This window comes from Humulus lupulus, chromosome 2, assembly GCF_963169125.1.
Source record: "Humulus lupulus chromosome 2, drHumLupu1.1, whole genome shotgun sequence".
Taxonomy (NCBI): Eukaryota; Viridiplantae; Streptophyta; class Magnoliopsida; order Rosales; family Cannabaceae; genus Humulus; species Humulus lupulus.
Window position 1 is genome coordinate 16,236,640 of NC_084794.1, and position 11,661 is coordinate 16,248,300.

Sequence of the window (11,661 nt, forward strand, 5' to 3'; positions counted from 1 at the left end):
TCAGTCCAATTCTACCCAATTAAAGCTATATTCTTCAGCAAATTAAGAGACCAAAACTTACCTCAACTATGGCTGATTCAACACAAGTTTTAGCTTTAATTCCTAGCATGAATCCTCTCCAATTCCTTCTGTTTTCCTTCAAACATCTCCAGCCCAATCCTAGCTTATGCACCCTTTGGGTCCTTAGCTTCAAAATTCAATAAGGGACAGTAAGAGAGAGATGGAGTACGTGAGAGATGAGAGAGAGTGAGCTGAGAGATTTTCCTTGAGTTTTTCAACCTCTTTCTGTTTTGTTCTAAATTATTCTGAGTCTCTCCTTAGTTTCTAGGCAAAATACCCTATTGCCCCTCTTATTTAGCTAGCCCTCAACTTATCCCTAGGGGTAAAATGGTCATTTCCCCAGTTTTCGCTAATTCCTCAAACGTTCCTAATATCTACCAATTGATCCCGTCATCCAATTGATTACCAATTATTTATCCAGTATCTAATAATCCCCAATATATTCCCTAAATTCCCAAAAATACCCCTAGGCCCCTCCCGAGCCGGGTATTAATCCCCACTGTGACTATTTCACCAATCAGCTCACTAGGATCGTCTCAAGCCATATGTTGCAAATATATCAACATAATAATGTGGTCTCAACAATTTATAACATATAATCACATTTATGCCCTCAATGGGCCAAAATTACAAATATGCCCTTATAAACTAAACAAGGCCCACATGCATATTAATACTCTTAAAAATGCATAACACATACCCATATAATCATATAATCATACATTTAATCATTTAATCACACATAAAACCGATTATGCTCTCAAGGCACGCTAATCAAGGCCCTTAAGCCTTATTAGCAATTTTGGGCCGTTACACTAGCCTTGGAGCTGGCCCAGCGTACCTGGCGCTCTAGTTTTCTCACAATCAATAGGTTGGTCAAGCGTATGATACGCTCCTAGTTAGGCATAACCATATCAACTAGCACTCAACATGTTATTACCATCCTTGACTAATGAGTCAATGCTTTACGACCAGCATACAACGTGCTAAGGTCGTCCTTGACTAATAAGTCAATGCCTTATGACCAACACTTAATGTTCTAAGGCCATACTTGACTAATAAGTCAACGCCTCACAACCAGCACTCAACGTGCTAAGGTCGTCCTTGACTAATAAGTCAATGCTGGGGCCCACCCTTAGGATATGGGACTAATAAGTCACCCCAGGGCCCATTGCCCTATCCTCTGTATAACCAGCCTTGGAGCTGGCCCAGCGTACCTGGCGCTGAGTTTTCCACAACCAATAGGTCGTTCAAGCGTATGATGCACTCCTGGTTAGGCATAACCATAACGACGAGCGCTCAGCGCGCTATTGTCGTCCTTGACTCATAAGTCAATGCTTTTCGACTAGCGCTCGACACTATTGTCTACCTTGACTAATAAGTCAATGCTTTTCTCAATTATATAATGCTAACAGGCATTCATCGTATATCAATGTAACGCCCTGGTTACCCTAGAACAGTTACGGTGAACGATGAACCGGAAATTTGACTCATTGCCTGAGTCCTTTGGTTAAAAACGTGTTCTAAGTGTTATTAATAGGTTAAGGTGAAAACCAATAAAAAAAGAAAGGATATGTTTTATTTGATACATAAAATTGTTCATGGGCCCACAAGAACATTTACAAGTTATTTACAATTCAAAAAGGTCATTACTGTTCCAAAATTTCAAACCCCACCGACCTAAGCGGCAAAAATAGGGTAAACCCCCTAGTTCCTCTGAGAACACCTTGGTTGTGGTGGTCAAGCGGCCGCATATGTATACATCACCACCTAAGCTCTCCACTCAAGGCTGGGTGAGATTTTCCTTCCCTTTACCTGCACCACATAGCACCCATGAGCCAAAGCCCAGTAAGAAAACATAACATTATATGTAAACATCATCAAATGATTATCATTATAATCACACAGAGCTCATAGCTTTCAAACAGATGAGTGAATATCACTTGAGGTTCTAGTAAACCATACTGAGTGACTGAAAAGCAGGTCACTAATTCAAATGGAAGAGTGGCTGCTGGGTAAGCCACTAGCCTTCAACAAATGAGAGACTGATGGGAAAGTCTATACTTTAACAAATGAGTGACTGTTGGGTAAGCCACACAAGCGCTTATAATATTCATCGAACTTGAGGTCGGTCCGGCATTAAGGCTCTTTGAGTCATCCAATGCAGAAAGTCGATTAGATCTAATTTTTATTGGCTTGCGTAAAACACGCTAAGGCTGTCCTGACTAATGAGTCAGCGCTATGTGACCAGTGCCCAGTACCACTGCCGAACCTGACTAATAAGTCACAGCTTCATAGTGATACTAGCACCTTTGCCAAATCTGACTAATGAGTCAGTACCATTGTAGAGTCCAAGAACTTTACTTAGCTAAGTTAGATAGCAGTATAATAGTAATAATAGTATTATCTTTATAACTGTGAATTTTTGGTTCAGATCGGGATTTATTTGGACACTCATAGTAGTACTTGTAGATTTTCTAAGTTTAACCTATAGTTTAGGAATATTAATTTTAACCTAAGGTTTGATTAATATGACTGATATTGAGGATAATATTTATTATACTATAAGGTTTAGATAAGAACCAATAAGATAATAGCACATGTTATGTATAGCTTTATTAATGATTAAGTATTTTGAGGATTAAATATATTAAGGTTAAAATTTGAACACTCTAAGGTCAGTCAGCAGCTTTGAAAACGTTAAAGGGCTTAGTCAAGGCTGTTTACTCAATTCAAATTAAGCTAAAAATGTGTAATTTCGTGTTTAAATATTTAGTGTATGCCAATATATCGCAGCTATAGGGGGCGATATATCGCAGTACGAGGATACGGAAAACACGAAACGATGCACGATTGCCTTGGGCATAATGGTCCAAGCGATATATCGCCTATAGGGGGCGATATATCGCCTCCCTTAGCATATCTTGAAAGTTTTCAAAAACATTTTCCATTCAAACCTTCAACCTCTTGATAAGTCCAGCACCTTTCTGAACGAGTCTTCAGCCTCTGCTGAACGATAATTCAAATTATTTTCACTTAAAAAGCCATTATTTTTATTCAAGTTAAATGAGATCTTTTCATTCCTAAAATCTATAAATAGGACCTAGTACCCAGCCATTTAATCATCTATTACTCTAAGTTCAGAGGCTGCAAGTTGCTAGGTGTAATAACCCAACTACTCTAGACTTTTGGACCATTAACGAAAACTATACATAAACACTAATCCTTAATAAATCTTTGCAAGTGAAAAGACCATAACTTTATTAAGAAACTCATAAAAATAAAAGTTAAACTTACATAAAATATCAAGTAGGATATGGGATCCCATTGTTTTAAAATCAAAACATGACATAATTAAAAAGAGATTTACATAATAAAATGCGGAAAAATACATGTAAAAACCATAAGAAACAAACTACATCCTTGAATCGAAACGCTCGGCTCTTGAATCCATTCCGCCTCAATACACATTCTCCAAGCTTCCAAGAACCTTTCCCGCCACTAAGACTATTTTCCTGGACATATAAACAAAAAGGAGTGAGCCTAATGCCCAGCAAGGAAAATCTAACACATAGTCCATATACATAAATTTCATATAAAACATAACATAACACTTATATCACATTCATACTATAATGGCCATTATTACTTGGGGTCCCATAGACTAAACAAGTCATATGCCCATTAGATTAGTGGGGTCTTGCTAGCTAAGCAAGTCATATGCCCATAATCTATTTGGGGCTTGTTAGTCATATAGGTCATATGCCCAAGCCTACAAACATACTTAACATAACATATTTCATAACATAAAAATCATAAGATAACATATAAAAACATATAACATATAGATTCTATCCTATTTTCCTTACCAAAATAACCGGGATATGAGAACTGATTTGGGACCTTGGAACACTCCTAAAAACCATTTAAAATATGGTGAGTATATTGAAGAAAAAGGATGAAAGTGAAGAAGGATCTATGCTATATACTTACCAAAAACCTTGTGCTTAAGAACTTGGATTTCCTAACAAAAAATAAGAATACGATTAGAATGAGTTGTAGACTATGAGAACTTTAAAGAACATAATAAAGAAATGGACTATAGTTTGGGATACCTTGAGTACTTCTATGATCAATCTAAACCTTGAACTGAAATGTGAATAAACCTTACTTCCCCAAGTGTTTGATAAGCTTATAATGATCAAGCTTATAATTCCCCAACCCAAGTGTTTACACTCTCACACTCACCTAGCAACTTGCAGCCTCTGAACTTAGAGTAATAGATGAATAAATGGCTGGGTACTAGGTCCTATTTATAGAGTTTAGGAATGAAAAGATCTTATTTAACTTGAATAAAAATAATGGCTTTTTAAGTGAAAATAATTTGAATTATCGTTCAGCAGAGGATGAAGACTCGTTCAGAAAGGTGCTGGACTTATCAAGAGGTTGAAGGTTTAAATGGAGAACGATTTCAAAAACTTTCAAATTATGCTGAGAGGGGCGATATATCGCCCCCTGTAGGCGATATATCGCCTGGGCCAGTATGCCCGAGGCAATCGTGCAACATTTCGTGTTTTTCGTATCTTCGTGCTGCGATATATCGCCCCCTATAGCTGCGATATATCGGCATACACTGATTATTTAAACACGAAATTACACATTTTTAGCTTAATTTGAATTGAGTAAACAGCCTTGACTAAGCCCTCTAACGTTCTCAAAGCTGCTGACTGACCTTAGAGCATTCAAATTTTACCCTTAATAAATTTAATCCTCAAAATACTTAATCATTAATAACCCATACATAACATGTGCTATTATCTAATTGGTTCTTATCTAAACCTTATAATATAATAAATATTACCCTCAATATCAGTCATATTAATCAAACCTTAGGTTAAAATTAATATTCTTAAACTATAGGTTAAACTTAGAAAATCTACAAGTACTACTATGAGTGTCCAAATAAATCCCGATCTGAACCAAAAATCCACAGTTATAAAGATAATACTATTATTACTATTATACTACTATCTAACTTAGCTAAGTAAAGTTCTTGGACTCTACACTAGGTGAGTGTGAGAGTGTAAACACTTGGGTTGGGAATTATAAGCTTGATCATTATAAGCTTATCAAACACTTGGGGAAGTAAGGTTTATTCACATTTCAGTTCAAGGTTTAGATTGATCATATAAGTCTTCAAGGTATTTCCAAACTCTAGTCCATTTTTGTATTATTTTCTTTAAGTTCTCATAGTCTTCTACTCATTCTAACCGTATTCTTATTCTTGGTTAGGAAATCCAAGTTCTTAAGCACAAGGTTTTTGGTAAGTATATAACATAGATCCTTCTTCAATTTCATCCCTTTTCTTCAATATACTCACCATATTTTAAATGGTTTTTAGGAGTGTTCCAAGGTCCCAAATCAGTTCTCATATCCCGGTTATTTTGGTAAGGAAAATAGGATAGGATTTATGTGTTATATGCTTTTATATGTTATCTTATGATTTTATGTTATGTTAAGTATGATTGTAGACTTGGGCATATGACCTATATGACTAACAAGCCCCAATTAGATTATGAGAATATGACTTGTTTAGTTTATGGGACCCCAAGTAATAATGGTCATTATAGTATGTATGTGACATAAGTGTTATGGTATGTTTTTATGTTGCATTATGAATTTTTATGTATATGGCTATATGTTAGATTTTCCTTGCTGAGCATTAGGCTCACTCCTTTTTTTGTTTATATGTGCAAAAAAATAGTTTTAGTGGCGAGTAAGGTTCTTGGCAGCTTGGGGAATGTGTATTGAGGCGGAATGGATTCAAAGAGCCGAGAGTTTCGATTCAAGGATGTAGTTTTTGTTCTTATGGTTTTTATATGTATTTTTCCGCATTTTATTATGTAATCTTTTTAAATTATCATTATGTCATGTTTTGGTTTTAAAACAATGGGATCCCATATCCTGCTTTGAGTTTATGTAAGTTTGACCTTTGTCTTTTTCAAAGTTTTAATAAAGTTATGATCTTTTTTTTGCTTGTAAGTTTTGTTAAAGATTAGTGTCTATGTATAGTTTTCGTTAATGGTCCAAGGTCTAGAGTAGTTGGGTCATTACAACCATGCACAAGTGAGCAACATTTTCTAAGCATTCAATATTCAATCCATGTCCACATTTACACAACCAACATGCCTCATGAATAACCATGCATGTCACATATGGGGTGCAGATTTCTTACCTCTGGTTCGAGCTAGAATGAATAAAAGAAGGACCCTTGAGAAAGATCAACCTTTTGGTCCTTTAGCGGTTACCTGGTCATAACTAATTATGGGATTTCATCAATGAAATGAATAACAAAGGGCTCCCAAACCAAAACCTAGCCTCAGAGACTTCAAACACTACTAAACTGGGTAGTAGGATCGATCCTCGAGGCCTAAGGCTTGAATCCCCAAGCTAAAAACTCATTTCTGGCCAAAAATGCCCTAAGGGCCGCGACCCTCCCTAGCTGCGCCGCGGCTTGTCCCTCAAACAGAGGCGGCCTTTCCCTATCAAGCATCGTGGGCCGCGGCTCACCATAGCCATGTCGCGGCTCATTACGCAAATCAGCAAAAACCAAAATTTCTCCCCTGCGTTCTTCCTTGAAACCAACCCTTCAAACCAATTCCAAACATCAACCTAACACCCCATTCAACCCCTAAACTTCATCTACAACTCACCCTCATCAAAACCCAAGTTAAACATTAACCTAGCTTCCATTAATTCCAACTATCCACCAAAGAATTACAAGCTGAAAACTTAAACCAAAACAAAGTAAAACCAGAAAACTAATGGCTGAAACTCACCTCAAACTTGAAATTAAACCCCCTTCAATGGCTAAACCAACCCTATGAACTCAGCTCCTTGATTTCCTAGCTTGATTCCTCACTTTGAGCTCAAAAACTCCAAAGAAGAAATGAGAGAAAATGATGTACGGGAAGGAGAAGTGAGGGCTCTGTTTTTATTCTGTATTTTCTACAGCCTTCAAAGTCAATATAAATCCAAACCAAATGACCAAAATACCCCTAGGTTATTTAAGGTTTCTAAAGTCATCCCAAGGCATATTTGTCCTTTCCAACCTATCTCGTTAATCATTATTAACGCTCTCCAATTCCCGCTATTCTCAATAACCCCAAACACCAAAAATTCATATCCCGTTACCCTTTAATGCCCGGTAACACTCTGATCATTAAAATCACCCCGAGACTCCTCCCGAGCCTCGAACTTAAACCTGTTATGACCAGACCGCTAATTAACATACCATGGTCGTCTCATGCCGAATGGCTCGAACAAACCCATATTATAATGTGGTCTCAACATATATCACCGGCATACATACAAATATACAATTTACCCTCAACAGGCCAAATTACCATCACACCTCTGTAATTAGAAATATGGACTCTCATGCATGCATTTAACATCATATTATAATATAATCCACATCTACATGCATTTTATCAATTAATTGCATATTTAAACAAGTATGGCCCTCCCGACCTTCTATTCTCGCCATTAAACCACATCGGAGAATTCGGGGCATTACAATCAAATATTCAGATACAAAGCATTCAGCATGCTTAATCAACAATCACCAGCATAATCATAATCATGCACATACTCAAGCGTTCATGCCCTATTCATGTTCCTGTTAAAAAATTCGGGCCAATCCATAATCACATGTATCACATACTGGGTGCAGTTTTCTTACCTTTGGTCCAAGTAAGATTACCAATAAACGACCCTCGAGCACGATCTTGGTTTCGAGCCCCTGGTGATAACTTAGTCACAACCATAATATATAATCCCGTCAATAACGAGTAAACACAGGCTTCCGGACTAAGTCCTAGCCTCCAGGAGATCGAATCCTACTAAACCGGGTAGTAGGATCGATCCCGAGCCCTTAGGTTTAAGTTCCTGTCATTGAAAACACATTTTGGACAAAAATTTCTTTAAGCGCTGTGACCCCAAGCCCTTGAGCTGCGACCTGCCTAAGACTAAGGCCCCTACCCCTTTCTTTTTGCACCACGCACCGTGGCCCTAACTGCCTATCAACCTATTCTCCTGCTTTGTCAAACTTGAGCCGCGACGTCCAAGAACAGGGCCACAACCCGACCTCAAACCTAGCCATTTTCTCTATTTTTCCCATTTCAATTCCCTCCATAAACCTATCCAAACATATCCAAATCCCAAAAACAAAGTTTCATATCAACTCCATGACCTAAAACCATCGAAACCCAAGTCCCAATCAATTCAAAAGCTCATCAAAATGTATAATCCAATCAAAGCTTAAAAAATCTAAAACTCAAAACTTAAAGCTTGGATTACCTCCAATTAAGTCGTTTCCCAGCTAAATCCTCCGGCTATCAAGCTTCTAATCTTCCCTAAAATCGTTATGACTCTAACCTTGCCTGAATCAGAGTCCTAAAACTCGAGTTTCCTTCGAAAATGCTCGCGAACGCCAAGTGAGAGAACGGGAGAGAAAGAACGAGACTGAACATTTTTGTTTATTTTGTCTGGTTACTTCAGGCTTAAGTAACCTTATGTTGGTTTTTATTGATCAAATAAGAGATTATACGCAGCGGAACAACAATCAAATTGTTAATTTAATCCCATAAGATTTCTAGATCTACTTCTTCACATGCATATATATATATTGAATCAAAGACATGAATAGAAAAATTACCTCAGGTCCTTCCTTGCTGCTATCTTTTTGTATGGCTAAATCCTTGAGATCTCACACCAAGATCTTCCAAAATGTTCTCAGCACACAAAGAACGAGTGTGGGCTCGCTATACAAACAATAGGCAAAAAACTATTTATCAGATGTTCTCAACACATGAGATCTGATAAAGTTTGGACCTAGGTTTTGTGAAGAATAGTGACTTTTGTTTGTGTCACTGTTCTCTTTCTCTGAGAGAGATTTCTAGATATTTTTCTATCCCTGAAAAGTTACGTTCTGTAAAACTGATATCCTATATTTATTATATCCAATATATTAAAATGTTTGTTATTTTAAACAATTTAAAATAACTAATCAGTTATCAGATTTTTGTTTAAATAATAATATTTTAATCATATTAAAATATCTCATTATTTATTTAATATTTAAATAACTAAAATTGTGGAACCAAGAAGCTGATCACAGTCTTTTATGCGTGTAGCACAGTGAGTGTGCACTGTGCTACACGTGTACCACATGCCAGTGATGGCATGTGATTTTTTCCAATTTTTATTATTATTTAAATACCAAAAATCCCAAAAAATAAATTAATTCAAAATTAATTATATATTTTTAAATCAAATAATTAATTACACATAATTAATTAATAATTATGTTTGATACATAGAAAAATATTTTACTTATCACATAAATCCTTTTTGCCCATTTTTGTATTTACCTTTGTCAGTGATTGTTTGAGCCATTTCGGGGACCATGGACCTATAACATTAAGCTCCAATAAATAAACTAAATAATTAAACTCTTTAATTATAATACTTAATTTATTAATTCTGACATTACTCCACTATAAATTCATAATTGCACTCTTTATGTTATAGATATACTTTTACAGAAATCTTATCTTAAGTCGTCCATTGATATAACCATCTTACAATAGTTCAACCCTCTAATTAATTAGTTCATAAATTAGAATGGAAGAATTACCATTTAACCTTTCTAATTTATTTCTTATTCCTTAAGTACCATTAATTCACTAGTGAATAATTAATCTATAGTCTAATTATAGATTTGAGCTCAAAATCATTCAGTTCCAGAATTAACCCTTAAGGGAACTAATATACGATCCGTTAGGAAAGATTAGATTTCATATTGTTGATACATGTTCCCAGCCATCCATGATATTAAATCTCCAAAACAAAAGTCATTAGCCTCATTCTTTGGAGAGACCTTAACAAATGAATCAAAAGATTTAATAAACATGAGCAGGGGTTCATGAACACTCAGGATTTAGGTTGATCTATAAATGATCATCAGTTATGATATGAATTACAAGTATTTATTGTTAAATGGTTTTTGGATAAAGACTTTAATTCATATCGGTCCATGTCATATATAATCATATTATATAAAGCATCTTTACCGAGATGTCTTTCCACATCAATAATCCGAATCTAGATTATTTGTATCATTATGATACTCAGTAAACCGTACTTACAACTCCAATTAAAGAATTCCATAACTTTAATTTGTTGTTGTTGACTATTTTTATTCATTCATGTGATCTTAATTCTCTCGTACTAATACAAGATCACATCCTCAATAATGAATATAGAATTTTTCTGATATTTACAAAATTATTCAAACAATAATTGAACAATCTAAATATAACAATATTAATGAACCATTGTATTTATTTATTCACAGAAAAACAAAAGTCTTTACATGCTTTTAGGACACACTCCCTGCTCTACGGGTACAACCGTTTTCTTACTTGTGTCCCAAGCTGATAAGCCAATGCGATCCCGAGCACAGTCCCTAATCCAAGCCTCGTTGAAAACCTAGTCACAATGCATTCATAATAAACATCCATCAAGTCCTAAACCAATAAATAACTTTGAAATATTAATCTAGCCTCCGGGACCTTGGATTCTATTGAACTGGGTAGTGTAACCCTCCCCGAGTCTTAACATTTGGGTTGTCGAGCTTAAAACCCTAAAACAACCATTATTTTCATTTGAGTCGCGACGCCCTAGTCAGAGGCAAAACCCACCTCTGCTGAAGGACACGGGCCATGGTGCTCCAGACCCTACGTTGCGATGCCTGGGCAAAATTCTAAGGCCCCCAGGCCTCTTCGTTCAAGCGGGTCGCGGCACCTGAAGAGTAGGGCTGCGACTCGAGCCTCTAAACCCAGAATTCCCCATGCATTTCACTTATCTGATTAGGCTGCAAGCCCCAGAATGATTACTATAATCATTTATTGATATTGTATATGTTAGGAAAAATTGTTTTGCCTCAATGGAAATGATAATAATATGTTACAACTCTATGCAAAATATTACAATAGACAAGGATTGGTTAAATAAAGTGTTACAACTCTATAATTGAACATACAAATAAAAAAGGAAATGAAGAAGATGATGAAGAAGAAGAGAATAGTAAAATACAACTCTAAGCAAAATGTTACAAATAAAGTAAGGTGTTTGAAACAAAAGTAAAGAAAAGATTACAACTCTTGAACAAGAAATACAAGTAAAAGAACAAGAGAATAAGAAGAAAACAATACAATAGAAAGAAGAACAGAAATGCAAGAAACTCTCACTTACACAACCTACGTGAAGAGGGTTGGGGATCACCAACTTGAACAAGGTTTAAAACCTTTGTCCAAAAGCTTATTTCCCCTTAACTCAAGCACTAAGGGATCTCTCTCTGATATTAGAAAAGCTTTCTGGAATTATCAAGCCTCAAGGTGTTTCTAGCCAAGTGCTCTAATGGATAGAAATGTTGTGTCTTTCAAGTGAGCTATAGGCTCCTATTTATAGAGTTTAGAGACACCATTTGAATTTCAAATTCCACCAACCCCCATGGCTGTTACCAATGTTTAATTG